This window comes from Neodiprion pinetum, chromosome 1 (assembly GCF_021155775.2).
Source record: "Neodiprion pinetum isolate iyNeoPine1 chromosome 1, iyNeoPine1.2, whole genome shotgun sequence".
Taxonomy (NCBI): Eukaryota; Metazoa; Arthropoda; class Insecta; order Hymenoptera; family Diprionidae; genus Neodiprion; species Neodiprion pinetum.
The window spans coordinates 12,817,454-12,835,965 of NC_060232.1; the positions used below are offsets into that span (position 1 = coordinate 12,817,454).

The 18,512-nt window shown below is 34.5% G+C and overlaps 2 protein-coding genes and 1 long non-coding RNA gene across 6 annotated transcripts in view; 2 read left to right on the forward strand and 1 right to left on the reverse strand.

The window, feature by feature from the left end:
* ldd (lipid droplet defective) overlaps positions 1 to 7,619 on the reverse strand; it is a 58,786-nt gene extending 51,167 nt beyond the window's left edge. For 2 of the 3 annotated variants that reach the window (XM_046635228.2, XM_046635215.2), the window contains exon 1: positions 7,278 to 7,510. The gene's annotated coding sequence lies outside the window, so the exon portion shown is untranslated. Of the gene's footprint in view, positions 1 to 7,277 lie in introns of all 3 variants that reach the window. The other variant, XR_006884281.2, reaches the window with a different exon arrangement.
* Positions 6,281 to 11,177, forward strand: LOC124223427 (uncharacterized). Of its 2 annotated transcripts, XR_006884303.2 has the most exons (4): positions 6,281 to 6,821; positions 7,820 to 8,222; positions 9,715 to 10,866; positions 11,024 to 11,177. It is a non-coding gene; the product is annotated as an uncharacterized lncRNA (long non-coding RNA). The 2 variants fall into 2 exon arrangements; XR_006884302.2 differs by lacking the exons at positions 6,281 to 6,821; positions 11,024 to 11,177 and adding an exon at positions 6,894 to 7,726 and having other exon boundaries at positions 9,715 to 10,743.
* A 1,172-nt stretch (positions 11,178 to 12,349) lies between these two features.
* Positions 12,350 to 18,512, forward strand: part of LOC124210794 (glutathione S-transferase 1-like) — a 138,040-nt gene continuing 131,877 nt past the window's right edge. The window contains exon 1 of the mRNA XM_046609171.2: positions 12,350 to 12,487. The gene's annotated coding sequence lies outside the window, so the exon portion shown is untranslated. The remainder of the gene's footprint in view (positions 12,488 to 18,512) is intronic.

Below are 18,512 nucleotides of genomic sequence, written 5' to 3' on the forward strand. Positions count from 1 at the left end.
GAGAAACCAAAACGAAAACAAAATCCCCAGTCAGACTGGCGATCAATGCAACGATAACTAAGTGTTAACAATAGCGAACCACCGTTGGAAAACATATACTGTAATCAGTAACTTCGTATATTTCCCTTTAACATAAATAATACTCGATCGTCATAATAATTCAATATTTTAATGGGATTGCTTTTGGCAAGGGTCAAGTTGAGAGTGAATGTGTTAATAAAATGTCAATTTACGGCTGTCACGTTTTCCACTCCAAAGCCTACGCGTATAAGACAAATACTTAGTTACCTATTTGAACCTTAAAAAAAAAATTATTTATTGATATGGAGATGCAAACGAGTTACACTGCAGTTTTTTGATATGATGATGGAATAATTTCAAAATTGTAATCATTGATTATAGTGGCTCAGTTATTATGCATCTTAAGTAATCGGGTGATTTCCGGGTGTTCTAACAATGGAACTAAATTCGAAAAACTGCTTCCGAACAATTCAAAGGTCATCAAGAATATCCAAAATTGAAACCCTAACCGATATATTTTGGAAAGCATTATTTTCTATTAAATTCTGATAGTCTTGAAACGAATTTTCGTTGATTTTTTTTCAATGAAGTTCGAAATAGAATTTGGTTACAAGAAAATTATAAAATTCGCATTAATAAATTTGAACAGATGGATCAATTTATTAAAAGCCTTCATTTCGTCTGCCAAGTAGAAATCGTTGCGAATGATTTCGATGAAAATTGTCTCAACACGATAAAAGTTTCCAAAGTTGCAAGTTTTTCGCAAAGAAGTTGAGCAAAATTTCAAATTTCAGTATTTCGAACATTTTTTATGATATAAACCCATTTCAGAACTGCAGTTCAACTTCTTCAGTGTCGAATTTATTTACAAGAAAACAAAAACCCCAAAAAATTATTCTATACAATGGAAAAACATAAATATATGGAAAGAGAAAAAAAGAAGAGAGAATCAGTTTTTTCTTTCAGCAGTTATAAGTGAGTATTTCCATAACTAATCCATGGAAACAGGAAGAGCAACAGGAAGAAACATCAAGAACAGATTATGTGTGGGTCGATAGCAAACGGTAATCAACTGCAATAACATAACAGTCAGATTAAGAAGATAGGAAAACTTTTCTTTCTACATTTTACCTAAATAAAGCAAATGTGAAAAAAACTTGTCCCAGGAGAAAGAACAAACAATTTGAAGCACCATTTCAGTATCAGTACTTCCAGTATCAATCGATTTTTTTTTCAAATCTAGGCAGGAGTGGTGTTTCGCCCAAAAACAGCATCTGATAAATGCCGAAGAAGGGAAGAATGGATTGGATATAGAGTGTCAACTCAACCGGACAGTTATGCAAAACATGGCGTCAACTGTCATACCGCCAACAAGGCTAATTATCGGTACCATTAGTTAGATGAACTGCTTTGAACAAAATTATTTTTTGGTTTGTTAGAAATCAAATTGTTGAAAAAATCAGTGAAATTATCAATATTGTTTGTTTTATTTTCGAATAGTTCATTTATTGAAAATATAAATATAAAGGTGTACACAGTGAAATTCAGGGGATTCTCAACCTTCATAAAGCAACGATGTCCCAGAGCTGAAACTTTTTTAATAAGGGGTATTTTTTTACATAGAATTCAATTATCAAAAAATACAAATATGAAACAATCGTGGTTAGGTTCAATTTGTTTTTCATCGAAAGAAATAAGCTTTATCGCAAAATCCATACGATCGATTTTTTAAAATCGAATTTGCACCACGTACAAATTTTTTCATATTTTTGTATTGACTTTTGGCATTTATGATTTATTTTTTACGAAAAAAAATATTTTTCGCCCTTAACACATTGTTTTTCCGCTTGAAGTATATACTATTTAATGACTGCCTACTCATGTTTCCCGTAATACTCATTACACATATATTGATCCTAAGCCCTATCGCCACAGTCAAACATTGTCATAGATCTTGTGTGCAGATGACATTTTGAATATTGCATGCATAAGAATGATGAAATTCAGGGAAAAAAGCCGCATTGAAATTGATGATGTATGTTTTATAATATCTAATTTATATGTATGAATATTTTGAAGCCGCTGATTGAGTTGTGGTTCTTTATCAATCTCCAACACGTCTGTGCTTGCTCCACACATGGAGTCATCTCTAATTGAGTGGTGCAATTATGACTCCTCCATCTCTTACGCACTAGATTTTCAAAATACAAAGACCGCTTTTTTTTCACCAGCATTCTTACGACGGGTTGGTGTAATGAGGGTGAATGGAGTACAGTAAACGCGAATGCATACTATAAGCAACTAGTCCGGTGTGATAACGGAGGTATAAACGAAGCTTTAATGTCATGTTTTGAGAGTCTGATACAGTTGGCGACTTTCAAAGAGGAAAAATGATTTACTATATTTACCTGAATAGCGTGTTTTATACACAAGCATCATCCACAGGAGCTTGGCTTAAACTTCACAGTGAAATTCCATTTTTCGACAAATCATTGAATATAAATGTAGGAAGTACCAATCAGACGGTGCAGGAAGACAGTCGTACGAAAATACATACACATATGCATGGAGGGTACTGATAATATTCTAATATCGTACGAATAAAAATGATGAACACAGAATGGAATATTCGTGTGCCGTTGATACCGAGTAAAACCGCAATGTTCTGAAGCGAAAAAAAACATCAAAAATGCCAAAAATTAATTTAAGAATCTGAAAAACAAAGTTGTACTCGTTGCAAATTTGATTTAGAACAATCAGTTGTATGAATTTTGCAATATCTCACGTTTTTCGATGAGAAATAAATTAAACAGACCTTACCATAATTGTTTCATTGTTTATGTTTTGATAATTGAATTCTACGTAAAAAAAATACCTCATATTAAAGAACTTTCAACTCTGGGAGATCGTTACTTCATATAACTAGAAACGATGGTGGGGCTCGAATTTCATTTATTTTCAAGACCAAGTTGGCTTTTTTTACCAGTCAGTTATCATCGAACCATTGTTTTATCACGGATACAACGAGAAAAATAATCTTACCGTCAACTTGAACTTCAGAAGTAATTTGTAACCTATCATAAAAATTATTCAAATTGCAAAGAATATCGTCCAATGAACCAGATGGGACTGTGAAAAAAATGGTCCTTTTTTTTATTTTTGCTTCAGTTGTAATAATGCAAGTACTCAGTTCTAACTGATGTAAGAGAACATCATTGCCCATTTCCTTTCTCTTGGAATTTATTTCCGTTTTTTATATTGTATAGAATAATTTCAGCACTAAAAAAGTTGAACCATTATTCGGATAGGGTCAAGAATTTTTATCCACATTTCAGAACTATGACCATTGCAAAGAAACCGAAAACTCATAATTTAGTTCCAATTGTTGGCTGAAAATATCCATGATCATTTGATTTAGGGTGACTCGATACTCATATTTGTGCAATGATCGTGATTATTTTAAATCAAAACGTTAAGCTTTTACTGAAACTAAGGTTTCCTGGAAGTTAAACTAGCTATTGATGAGCAAATGTGACATAACCTCTCATAAACGTATTCGTGAATCGTAATAATAGAATATTACTACCTGAAGAAGCCATTAATGTATCAGGTAATCACGCGACTGTAAGATCCTGTTACATCATATGCCTAAGTATGTGTATTACAGAGGTGTTTTGCAGTATCGATAATGGGAATATTTGCTTACGGAAAAAAAAATTTATTCCTAAATTCAAAGAGTTGAAGAAACTCTCACAATCAGTGGGAATCGTCGTATGAACTTTTAGACTTGCATCGATGAACGTTTTATCAATTCCTAATATAAAGTGAAGCCCCGTGAAATCTAATTAGGCTGAAGTTAGTAACGTTAACGAACGAATCATCAGGGAAATTATCATTATTGCGTGATTTTAGAATGACTTTCAACGAGTCGGCTTTTTAAAATAAGAGTATGTTTTTTTTATCATGGTTTACCAAGTTTCGTATACTCTTCGAGATGCGAAGTAACAATTTTTACTGAATATCATATATTTATTTATGCCTTATCGGCACAAGATTCCAATCGCATGTGAGATATGACGCGGAAAGTCTTAATAATGGTATTTATTAGTACTGATTAGTCTGTTAGTCTACTATTTTATGTTAGTAAATTTCGTTCATCGGTAATGATCAAAGGGTGAATCTCATTTATTACGACGATTCAGTCCGCTCGGGTAGCCGCCTTCAGACTAAAAACCATTTTGAACAAAGAAGTGACAGATATCATGACATTTTATAACAACCTGAGATAAGATTTGAAAACCATAATTTTTGATATAATGAAAATAATGTAAAATTATTTAACACCATCTCAGATAGTTTGAGCTTAGGTTTTCTCTTATGTGGTGTTAAAATACGTAATAGAGTGCCGAATCACAATTTTTCTTCAAAATAAGAAGAATTTTTCAAACTGTTCGTAGCAATAGTCTAAACCCAAGCAAATTTCTCCAAATTTCCATATTCTTCAGAGCCTTATTTGATGATCGATGAGCATTTTTTGGGGAAGTGACATTCGATCACAGGGTCTGATATTAACAAAGATCGATAGCTATTTTGGGAGGCGTAATGTGCTGGGATTGTATGTTTAGTTTGAAATTGTCAATTTAATATATCAATGTAATTAATATATCAATGTAGTTAAGTTTCTAGATATCTGTACGTTTGCTAGCTACTCTGCTGTCAATATTTCTTGTGACAAGAATCATTTGCTTGGGTAATCTTGTGTTTCTTGTAAGACTCTCTGAGGATAAAATTGTAGTATTGTTAAACTAAAAGTGTATCCTTTAGTTTAAGAGAGATATACAAGAGCAAATTCGTCTTGATTCCATGTTTCCAAATCAGCTTTATGACCGCGAATTCTATTTTTTGAGAGTTGTGAAAACTTTCCCATGTAAGTCAATTTTCGCAAGGAATCCTTCCTTGTATCCCAATGAAAAGTTTCCGATTCAGTTTTCTATTACATGTTGTAAGACCACATAAAGGAAATCTCATGCCAAAATCAAAGAAAACGCACTATCCTTGGATGACTTTGAATAAATAATTTTGCATATTAACACCGCGCATGAACATTTTTGTTTCACAATTATGAGCTAGGTCATTATGAAATGTAATAATATCGATTATTATTTTTCTTCTACTTTCTTTTGAAATTATTTTTATTCTAAAAATGGTTGACCTGACCGAAATTCCACGGTAAAAAAATAAAATAAAACTGTCCCTTGACCATCACCGACGGTAGGAGTCTATTAATTATTCATGGTCACTAAAAAAAATTGAAGTTATCGAATTGCAGTTACGACAGTGATGAAACCGGTCATCTTGGTAAATGTGCTTTAGTAATTGAGATCGATAGAAACAAGGTAACAAAATTCTGATCGAAGCAGAATATACTCTCACATTGATAGAAATTTATTCTACATCACCGGTTCACGCGATTGCCTAGTTACGATTTTACTTACGTAATTGCCTAATTTTTTGCTATATGCTATTTGGCTTCCAACAAATTTCAGTCAAGACGAATTAAATATACACATACAAATATATGACTACAATTTCTTGCTCCGGAATACAATGCCATCTGAGTAACAGTCGAGAAATAACTTACTACCGGCATATGTCGGAGAAGTGGCAAATCAATCGCACTTTGAAAACTGATTCGTTGGGAAGAATATGAAAGATTCATGAATCTTTTTCCTAGGAATAATAAAATTGACGCGGATACGGCAGATCGAGAAAGGGGGCTGCGTGACGTCACCAATGCTAAAGTAAATCTATGATATTAAAAACAGTGACATTCAATTGCATATAACTTTTGCAGTTGTCACAATCGACGAGATTTTGAGGCTTGAAAAGTTTATAGCGTAAACCTGTTGAAAAGTAACGAGAATATGTAATTTTATTAAGATGAGACAGGCTTGTATGATTAAATTCTGTCCTAACAATCAAACATTTGCTACCGCAATTATCAATCTTCCAAAATGTATGACATCAAGCTGTTCAATGTACACATATATATATATATATAACCAATAATTACGCCTGTATTATTTACTGTCTTTTCGTTCAGCATCCGAGCATGCAAATTTACATTTTACGTCACGAATGTTAATTCACTATCAATTATTGTCCAATGCATAGCACGAACGCGGATATCTGCAGCGTATATTTATCGAACAAATATTCATCAGGGAAACGAAAATTTCACACAAGTTGTGCTGACAATGAGTGATAGAAGTGGACGTACTATTCCTTGCGTCGTTGCCTCGTAGAAAAGAATATTTACGCGTCAAGTTATCGTCAAAGTCGCATCAACATTTAGACTGCTGCAATCATGAGAAACAATTTTTGCGATCGATTGGAAATAAGGAAATAAATGGAAACAACGTCGGCATTGTGATATTGATTTTTTTTTCTTTTTATCCTACCCGGCAATATAAAAATTGCTATCGACTTCGCAGTGTTAAGAACTACACGTGATCCTCAGTGAATGCGAAAACATAACTTGGTCTTATATTTTTTTTCATAAACGAATGCGACGAAAGCTGCGTGAATAATTACGACCTTGAATTTCAACAAACTACACAAGCATTTATGTTTATCGACAAACCTGTTTAAAGTTCAGAAAGAAAAAAAAAATTCTGTAAGTCGGTACTTGTCGCATCAATCACACGAGGACATATTTAATGCGAATGGAATGACAGGAACAAATATTTTTATTACATACATCAATTCCGAAGAGCTTGGAAAATATCTCGCATTCTACCGTAAGTATATGATTCTGTATTTTTATTTTCATCGCATTATTTCGGTCAATTACTGAAAAATTTCCATGTAGAATTCACGAGTAAATTATAGTTATCTGTTTTGTTCAATACATCAGTTTCCATGAATCTGCAGTTAAAAAGAAAGTGACAAGCATTGATGAATATAACACTGACTTCGAGCTATTAGTTTTTACTTCCACCTGATAAGACGAACGAGGATACCACAATTTCGACGAAATTATAGTCGACTTGTAATGATTATCGAAAAATGTTTCAACTATCGTTGAATGCCGCAGTTTCTGCCCGGAGATTCTTTGACACATTATAATACAGTCAATGCAAGTGCAATCAAACAAGCCAGTCGAGTACGAAGTGATAAAAATCCTATCACACGTAAGATCGTATAAACTTGAGCAGAAAGTTGACCCCAACAAAGATAAAAAAGCAAAAACTCACCTCTGGGGCAAGTGGCTTTCCGGTCTAGAACAAAGGACAGTTGAGATGCTAGTCGGCACAATAACAGTTTTAAAAATACCCGATACTGTTCATCGCGATATCGTTGGGCTGTGGAAGGATATTAAGAAACACTTGGGAATCACTGTGCACTTGATCGAAGATCACTCTCGAATGTATATACGCAGCATCCAATCGTTCTTTTCCCAATGGCCACCAGCACAAGACTGCCGTCACTGGTCCCGACCACGTGTACCTCGCACTGGTTTTCTTCCAACACAAACCAAATTTATGCACATATTAACATGCCGCTTCGCACACTGTTACGCGGGAGTTCGTGCCGGAGCGGCATACCAGAAGTGTGTTGTTGCTATCTTTGAAAGCGAATGTGAAAGACGCGGACGCATCGTTGGTAGTGGGTGAAGTTTATTGTAAACGTAACGGCCTCACTGGTTATTACTGCTCTATATTTATTACCACGCTTCCCAGAATGTCTAATAAGGAATTAGCCAATCGCGTATATTGAAACCTTGCTTACATTTCAGGCGGACCAGTTTACATCGATGTGTGTATCGCCAAATTGTTGGCGTGAGGATAAGTGACGTTTAATCGTAAATGTGGTGTTGCCATGAAATTGTTGACAAGGATTTCAACGGACAAGTACATCTTTCAAGGGAGCCCTGATCCACCAGGGCCGTGCGAAAGATGACGAGTCTTCGAAACACTACTCGTATCACGACTCCTGTTCCCAAGATTACTAGTTTCCGTTTCTTTTCTCTCTCTGATATCAAGTCTATAATTAGATGCAGTTGTAAGCGATATTGGTCCGAGTAGTTTATCAGAAGCATACGAGAAACATTGTCAGACGTGCCAATGTTTCAAAGGAGAGGAGGAAAAAATTACGTAAAGTTGACTTGATCTGATGAATAGGAATCACAGAATTGTCAGGTAAATTTTTTACCTTGCGTAAACAATCACGCGTTAAAAGCGGACTGGAATTGACCTCGTATTTTTAAATCTTTCGAAACCTTTTTTGTGCAAGGTATACGTAAGAAAAAAAGACGCGTGTTCTACCGTTCGTTCAAAGTACTTATGTTTGAAAAACGAAACGGTATTCAATTACTTTGAAAGTAAGAGCACACCGGGCAGCATAATTAATATTTCCGGTTGCGTTCATCATCGAGAATTCGTAAGTGATTGAAAAAGCAAATAGTCCAAATCGGTATAAACACTTCAAACGTTTGAAGAGTTTTATTGTTTCAATTCAATTTTTACAATATTTCAAAACGTTTAAACATTTTAATTCGTTACAACAATTTAAAATTCTTCACCTTTCACTAACTTACACTATTTTCACGGATATCACTTATCTTTGCTTCTGAATTAGCATACATCCATTTATCACCCTATGACCAAAATAACTGCAGATATAACGTGACAGTCGTATCTTTTACTCAATCATTGAAAACACAGCAAAAATCAAATCTATCAAGATATTATCCGGAAAAAATGTGTGGGTATCCCACAAACTTGAATGAAGATTGTATTCATGTTCTTTTTAAAAATTTTAAAGATCTCAATGTGAGTGAAAAAATGTTTGAGTATTTGAATTCTTCATAATAATTCGAATTTCTTACTGTTTCAGTAAGTAAAATTTTTATTATGAATGTCGCTTCTTTGTGTCTCATAATGAGCCGTAGTTTATCGTTTCACGTTAAATGGAACCGAAGATGTCAATTATTAAGGAGATGTATAGTCAGTCCTCATATAGACTGACAATGAATAATATGCCCCTCACTTCAACTATTATCAAAACTTATGCATCACTGACATGAAAGTACCGCAGTCAGCGCAATTCTACATATATATGCAATGCCGAATACGAAATTGATCTGAAAGACGTTTTGTTTTACGCAACAATAATGCCAAGGAATGTAGTTGTGTAAATTGAAATGTCACTTATTCCAGGAATAAATTTCCTCACGTTATACTTACATAAAATAAACTTTCAAAATTGGAAATGTCTCTTTACTAACACTCGAACTTGCTCGTCTGGTAAATTATTTTTTCTGTAAACAAATTAAAATATTCATTAATTTACAATAAAAAATGTTTTGATTGATAAGAAAAATCATATTTGCTCTTTTTATGCATGCTCTGACAATGAGTAATAAAGTTTCAACCGGTTTAAAAATTACCATATTGAAAGACTCCAAAATCTGTGTAATTGCCTATATACGTATGATTATAATACAGATAACGCCATTATCGCAATGTATGCTATACGAAGATATAATACGAGAATAATTGATAGAACTAAATATAACGTTACAATTAATGATATTGCATACTCATGTTTACATTGTTATGATATTTTGACATTATGTTGTAAGATACTGTGATGAGAGACAATTACATTGAATACTGAATTTTTTTACAGAATGAGCACATGTCGGTGAAATGACGGTTAGTATAACTTTGGTTATCATCATTCTCTTCCTGAGTGTGATACATTATACACGTATGAAGAGCCGTATGATAAGATTAAAAAATGATATTTCACCATTATGCTAGATGATTCTCAGCTCGAGATCGGCTTGCCGCAATATTATCTGACCTCCAAAAATTGATTTCCAACGATATTTACAAAATTAAACAAGGTATAAATCTTTCTTTAACTCCAAAATTCCATGCCATTGGAATAAAAATTTGGAAAAAAGATTAGAGCAAACACAGTGTTTACGTTGACAAGTTCCCGTGCAATAAAAAAAAAAAAAAATCGTTAATATCATAATAGCAAAATATCGACTTTATTCGAACAAAACGAGGACCAACAAACCTATCACTTTGCGGCCGGCGTAGTGTATAAATCGTGTAAGAAGTTAGTGTTTAAATCAGTTTGTCAAGGTAAAAATAATTTCCTCCCAGAACTCATTGTGAATTATATTAGTGTGATCATCCGAAGTATATACACGTCCGCTTGCCGCATAGTTTTCCGATTGTTCTCGCATTTCATGGCCGTAGCCGGAAAAATTTCTATTCAAATTTTGTCTCTGTAGTTTCAATGACTAAGACTCAAATATTTACCGAGTTATCGCACATAGTCGAGAGCGCAGGGACAGCACACGGTGAGGTAGCAAGTTAGGTACTCGGACCGAGGCGGAGCAACCTTTCCTTCACAATACATTCTTAACTATTGAACCGGGCTGTTTGGCCGGGAAGATATTTCCGAGAATATTTCAAACCGAAATACTACTGCATTTTTTGTGAAGGACATTATATATATATATATATATTTCTACAGCATGAAACTGTAGGTATGCGAAACGAAGGTTAACGAGGCCCGAGCAATAGAGACAGTTTAGCTCGAAAGTGTTTCGTGGACGGTTGAATTTTCAAAACTAAAATTCCGGACTATCCAAAGGGAACCCAAGGAAATGTAGCTCAAAAATGTACTTAAAAAAAGAAACGATTTCAAGGAAATCAATTCACCGATAAGTGCGGGGAGAGTTTCGGGCCGAGTACAAGTGACGGTGTAAGCGCAAGTGCCAAATAACTAAGAACTGCGTGCACAGAGGTGCACTTTTTTGGGGTAAAATTTTAAATTCGTCGAGAAAATAGTCGAAGATTCGAACATTTGATTAAAGAGCTTCCTCAATTTTCAACTTTATACTTTTCTATAATTTTATAGGTAGATAATTCCCCTAAACATGTCAGTAATCGAATAACATTTGTTTCTTATTCTTCAGATCAACAGAGAAAAAGCTGCAGCTGCAGCAGTTTTCGCTTTCACGAAAAAGAGGCGTTCGAGAGTCTCCATAACGCCGGCATTTTGTTTTGCACAAGAATAAAAAAAAAATGTTTTTCAAAACTTGAGAGTTTTAATAAATCAATGTCAAAATTTAAAAATCATCGAATTATTTTATCACCTTTGAAGAAAATTTTTTTAAATGCCTATTTTTCACGCATCTAAAGGGTTTGCTCCCCTTAACATTTCCTACAAGCTGATATCCCATGCTGCTGATTACTGTTACGCCCGGGCGTATATTTTCAAAAATTCTGTTTTATTTAAAACAGCAATGCCTTTACTTTTCTCTACCCGCTTAAGGGACACTTATTGCGCGATAAAACAATTCAGTCTCATGTTCTTGTAACAACCGCCTTCTCCACCTAAGGTAAACTTCACGTACAGTCGGCAGTATTAGGTATCATAAACGTTCAGATTAGCCAGTACTAGGAACTGAGCTGAGAAATGCTTAAAGTACGGGTTGCCCAACCTGAAATTCTTTCTTTCTGTAAGGATGGATGCTGATCGATAATTAGAGAAAACTGCTTCACTTAAGAGTTCCAAATTAAAATAGAATAATCATACGGCAGTACGAGTACGTGTGTGAAAGTTACATTAATATATCTTTTGTTAAAATTTCAACTGTACAATAGGCGAGATTGAGAACCGCGGAATACGCAAGTTCTCAAGTTCTGCTCTGGCGTGGGGCTCGACCTGTGGATCGGCACCAAGGGGTCACGCTCGCACCTCATTGGCTAATTACCGCGCGCATTAATACAACCAGTATGCAATTACAGGCTCTTGGGTCCTCAGGCCCAAGGAGCCGCGTCTTTTGTCTGTCAAGTCTCGAGGTGCGTGGGCGTCAATTCGAGTTGGCGCTGAAAAATCTTAGTTGTTACCGATCTAATAAAGTCGAGCGCTCAGATTTATTCTGTTAACACTAGAAATACCGAAATTAAGACATAGTTATTTTTACCAAAACCGGCCGAAGTGACTGTTGTTAAAATAATATCTAATAATAAAAAATGTTCATTCCATATCGATATAAACATTTTCTATTAGTATGATTTTTTGAAGACCAGTCATTTTGACTAGTCCGATAGACGCAGTATCAATTGTAAAAGACTCACTATCACCTATATTACAACTTCACTAATCCTCCGCGTTTCGTGAGAAGACGTGGCGTTCTTTCTGATAATTTTTTCAATTTAATTCAAGTTTTCCCTGACTCCAAAAGAATTGGGTGATATTAAGTGATGGTAATAGTTGCAAGCTTACTTTTACGAACGTTTGGACATGACTTTCGTGATAAATTTCAATACAAATTCAAAATTTCACAAAGGCTCAGTGATTGACCAACATCGTTTCCAACCGATTACCGAACAACGACGTCTCTTGCATCAGTCTCGCCGCACTCATCTGAAAGGTAAGCTAATTCGAGCAAGTTCCTGTAAATTGTATTTCACATTGATGTTGTTAAAAAATTGTTCAGTTCATTTAAATGTCCAACTACACATTTTGTTAGACCAACGCGTCTTGAATTGATACAAGTAAATATTCATTTCGCCGCTCGTGACCGCACATTTAGTTGATTCAACGACTTTTCTTTCTCATTGACAGCGTATTTTATTTTATTCTTTTTTCTTTAACTAAAATAAAAAATGTGAACATGCATGTAAATTCATAACTTAAATTTAGATGTTACCTAAGATCACTTATAATCGGATTGATTCAATTATTTATTTATTAATGAGTAATGAAACAACTTCATTACGACACAACGGACGATTTGCAGAGAAAAAAAATTATAAGATAGAAAGAAAAATGATATCCGACGTTGTTATGCTTTCACTAGTCAGATATGTCATTCATTTTCAAATATGGCTGACTGATATTTTCGTGAATTTTCTGTCATTTAGATCAGTGCTTCTAAATGTTTTTGAATTTGCGACCCCCTTACTGGTAAAAAAATCTGGCAAGCCCCCAGTTCCATAATAAAACTATGTCAGTGATTTCATAGGATTTTTAAAATCAAAGGATTCCTCGCAGAACTTCGTTTGTGCCTTTTACATTTATCTGTCTTGCGACCGCGACTCCCCGAGTAAGAATTGGCGACCCCCCTGGAAGTCACGACCCACAGGTTTAAAAACACTGACTTAAGTTGAAATATTTACAAAACGACTCGTTAAAATACCTTTTTTTAATCATTTTTGCGTAATCTACGAGAATTAATTATTATAAATTACAGTTTTTTTTTTAAATCTTCATCGTTAGCAATTGTGGTTAAATGGTATTAAAAATGTGCATTTTGCCCAAGGTTCCCTATTGATTACATGTTAAATATCCAATTTTTAATAATTAATTCCACAAAGACCACAGGTCAGATTTTTCTCAAAAAATCATTTTATATGTATTTATTAGTGATTAATAAGATATCAAAAACTAACTTTTCTATCTTTACATTCCTCTAATGTCCGAACAACCTTAAATTGTGCCTTTTGAATGTGTGTTGGCCAGCTTCTCTAGTCATCTTTAATTATGAAGCATGTTATGCTCTCAACACTTTTAACAAAAGAATTGAGGACTAGTCTAAAACAGTATCATTGTGGGTTTTCTGAGAATGAGTCTCTAGTTTCAGCTCAGTCCAATCATTCAATATTTCATCAATTACTGGTTTTATTGCGAAATTCACGAAGCTCATGCGTGTGAATATATACCGTGAGTTTCTTTATATGCGGAACAGCCGATGCGCCTGACGCGCTATGAACGGCAACCGGTTATAAAAAAAAGGTTATAGAAAAATATCAGCGTTCAACCAATGCCAAACATACTTTCTTCAACTCAGGCATGCAAATTGTTAAGTTTAACACGTAGTTCCTTTTCTGCGGTTCTTAAATCAATGAAAATCTTCGCATTTTTTACTGAGAGTAATACTGATCTTAAATTAAAAAATTCTAATTGCGAGGGCTCACAGAGTACATACGTCCAATACATTTAAAGTTTCATTTTCGGCGTTCCCAACGCTGAACACTTTTCTTATTGAGTTGGTATTTTTTTTAAAAAGAACCGCGACCGAATGCATCTGTAATAATAATTTCCTGCTAACTTATCTCTTGCATCTAATGCAAAATAGTCTATCAAGATGTTCACTATTTCTAATGCAAAAATTATTGCTATATTGTTCTGAAACACCCTAATATATATCCATTACGAAATTATTACCACTTTGAAAGAGGAATATATGTATATATATTATGAATCGATCAATATAATTATAATCAATTTATGAGATACATAAATATATTTATATATTTATATATATGTATATACACTACCGGCGGAAAGTTTCCGGACAAGAGTTGGAAAAAGTACCGGAACGGTTTTTGATGCCATTTCGCCGGTAGTTGGCCTAGGCCGATTTGACTAACGGCATTTCAAAGAGGGGGGATTTACCTACATTTTGGCTTTTCAAACAAATTTTTACGATTTTTTTGACACTTAGCACCCAGTATCGGAAACGACCATTCTTTGTAGTTTTTTTGTTCTTTTGTGAGTGTACCCCGTTTGCAGTAAAAATCTTTTTTATACATTTCTCCGAGTAAAATCATAAAGGGGGAAGCCTAAGCTTCAATTTCGTTTTGTAGAAAAATTTTTGCGATTTTTTTTTCCCAAAAATATTTCGTTTTAAGCTAGATTCTTTGCTAGATAGCATAGAAAACTATTTTATATAATGTATTAATGTTATATAACTGTTTGTAACTGGACTTTTGGCTCGCGGTCATTGTAGAGTATGGAATGCCGGTATTACACGTACAAAGATGTTTGCTCATAATGACCAAAATCTGGTTCTGGCAACGAAATTTCAGGTTTACTATACATCCGACCAACGTTTATTTTCACACAACAAGAAAATTCAGTTGATTTTATAATCCGCAGCAAACAAAATGTTCCAGTAATGGTTGAGAAAAGGTTTGACTCCACAATTCCATAAATTCCGTTGCGACTGCGAATCAGATCTATACAGTCGAATTAGTTTGTAAACATTGAAAAATGATCGTTCTATTGTTGTAACAGAAAAAATTGATGCTACATGAAACGCGTGTCACACCAAAAAATGGCAAAGAAATTTACCATTGTGAAATGACAGGTTGATTCAATTCTATTATACCACGAATGGATTAGTTCTGCTGATTATATTAGACAGACGCCTGGAGTCCCTTCTAACAACTGCTCGTCTTAATTCTTACGAGAAAGGAATTTTAACGCGTCACAGAGAGTATTTAGCCACTTCAACGAAAAATTTTGTAAACTCACGTTGTAACATATCATTTGATAGCTGTGATCAATTAGTAGCTCCCATGACTTCGTAAAGATTTATCTTCATCCAGCGATAGATTTAGTGAACTGTATGAAGCGATTGAGTGGAATCTACCAGAGGTTATTCAAGATCTTGATAGTACCATAAGAAAGTATTATTTCATTAGATTGACTAACAATAAGTTAAAATCGAGCCTTCGTATTTATAAGCATATGACGAAGGAATCCTTTCGTCGTTGCGTACGGGAGAGCTCCGAGAGAATTTGGGAGGTCTCTTATCGCCGAAACATAAACAAAGTCGAGTACAAGAGCTCGAATGTCGAGTGGTTCACGTCATCATCCGACCAGATAACGACGTGCAAGAGGAAGGCATTGGAACACTAGACCTCGTGCAGAAAGAGTGTCTTTTTTAAAGACAGCCTTATGAATATAATTATGAAATAGTTCAGCGAAACATTATTCAAAAATTATTGTATTTAACTGTCATACTTGAAGTAAACATTTTTGAAGAGGACTGGCTCAGCCAGAAAACCATTGTCAAATAAAGTTCCCGGTAAAATAAAGTACCTTCTACATACTACTTTTATATATTTTACCACAACAAATGTTATGTTCTCGCGGTAAAATTTTCTACAAAATGCGTCCACAAAACGATTTTTTTTGCAAGCAGATAGTTTTCTCTGAGTGTAGACCACTTAGGCGTTTGTCCTTCCAATGAATTATTTTCCGTACAGAACAAATGACCAAAAGACTTTTCAAAGCCAGCTAATAGGAACAGCTTTTTTCTTCTGCCAACGATGTGCCTGTTCTTATTTGCTGACTTATAAACTGTTCACGTTGCGATCAACAAGCTGAATAACTACATCTTTGGGCTATCATTTAGCTCAGCTTTTCGCATATTTGTAACGGATACTTACATCAAATTCCGTTCCGCTGCCTGATTAACCTCTTCTGACATATTGCGATTCTTCATTATGACGATTCTGATATACTGCAATTCTATATTCTGAGCCTTCTATGAGATTACTACACGGAGTTCTAAACGTTCTGATTCTTGACCCTTCGCATTTATGAATTCGAATGTATGAAAATTATTTATTTGTGTTTGCGAGCAATCGCATTTGCTTCATTCTGCTAATGGCCTTTCGGAATTTTCACCAGTTGTGTATTCTAAATTCTATAACTTCAAATTACGATACTTTTATATTCTCTTTCCATTATTTCTGGCTTAATGAAGATTCATCACTTTGTTCGTGACTGTTAATTTTCGATATATTTATGTCCGGAATTCCGACCATTCTGATTTTTGGTTTTTCTGATTCTTTACCCGCACCACCACTACGCCAAACTGTCGCACAGACTTCGGGTTAACTTTTGCTCAATTAGAGGACGAGATATACTTATATCAGGCACAGAGCTGTCGCCAGATGACATGAAGAGATCTTGTAGAAAAATGCAAGAATTAAATAACTATTTCAACAATCTTAAAGCGATAAACAAGCCGATGAAATAGCTCAGTTAACGAATGAAATGCTCCCAATCAACAAAATATTTATTCTATATAAATGTTTCGTTTATGTCATTGGTCCAGCACACACTGAAAAATTGAATTTCGTTACGTTTATATTTTCTCAGCTGCTTTACACGTTGGATTTTTGTGGCTTTAATTCGACCAACAAAATATTCAAAAGTAGCTAAACTTATTAGCATATACGCGATTGTAAATAGATTCAATGAACTATTTATATGGAAACAATTTTGTTGTTGTTTCGACTGATACATACATTTGAATCAGAAAAACTACTTACAGTTAGTTGAATTATATTCACTGACTTGCATCATCGAAACAAGTATTACTTACAAAATGTAGATTTGTTCAGGCTAAATAACTTGATTTGTTTCTTTGAAGCATCAAAAGTTCCTGACAAAAGGTACATTTACTTCATTCAACCATAAGTATTTGAAAATTTATAAAATTGAACGGAAAGGATAAAAATCACCTAATTTGACGAAAACAATTTGTTTGCAAAATCACATTTAGGGATTGAATCAAGAGGATCAAATTTGATTCCTGAATACTGAATCTTTGACAGCAAAAAAATATTTGGTTCAAGCAATTGCACGTATTCAACCGCTGGTACCCCCGTCTTCGGCCGGATCATTGAGTTGACACAACTAAGTATTGTTTGGACCTATCAAATTTTCGCATAGATCAAATAACTCGTTCGGTTCATTTGACCTGAGAAAATTTAATATATTAACTACAGTTTATTAATTTTAACAAAATAAGGATTGAAGCGACAATTTTTCATCCAACTGAATCCATTTGGTTGATTTAACGAATTTTTTCTCTCCATCTATGTTAGAAACATCTTAATCTCAAAGGATCCACCACCAACAGCTTATCCCATCATTTACTTTACAAACATCATACCAGTGTTTCTTATGGTTTCGATTTGTACGGGATCCAAAATAAGGTTTGATTGATGCCGATAAATCAAATGTGTAATCCATATGGATCAGACAGTGTGAAAGCATTTCTTATGCGTATGACCTTTCTTGCGTACAGTGCAAAGCTTTCTTGTTTTTCAGAGTTATAAGACTTTGAATGGCGCAGTGTGATGCTGCTGAAATTAAACCTCATTACCAAAGTGTATTAGTAATGAAAAGGCTGTGATAAACATCCGAAACAACGAACCCTATTGCTGCCTATTATCGGTCACCGTAGCTCTGTACCAGACTAACAACAAACGCCAGCGTAACAAGCTCGTACCCACATTCCAACATTTCGACTTTTTCATGTCTCTATACAGCATTTTAAAATTTAAATAACCCGACTGGCTTTTAATCAATGTTTATGGTATCGATCAAGACGGCAGAGAAAAAAGTAAAATGGTACCGATTTACTTGAGCAAATGAAAATTTAGACACACTGTGATTCATCTCCTCAGATTGGAGGAAGAAATTGAGATAGAGGTTGATGGCAATCAATTGCGGAACGACGAAGACTTTCACTTTACATTAATTCGCAAATCGTCACGGTTGCTGTATTTACATTTCGAGGTATACCCGTCAGACTCAATATGGTAATGGATGTTGGAAGGATTTCTGATCAGAAAAATGTCCGCAAAATC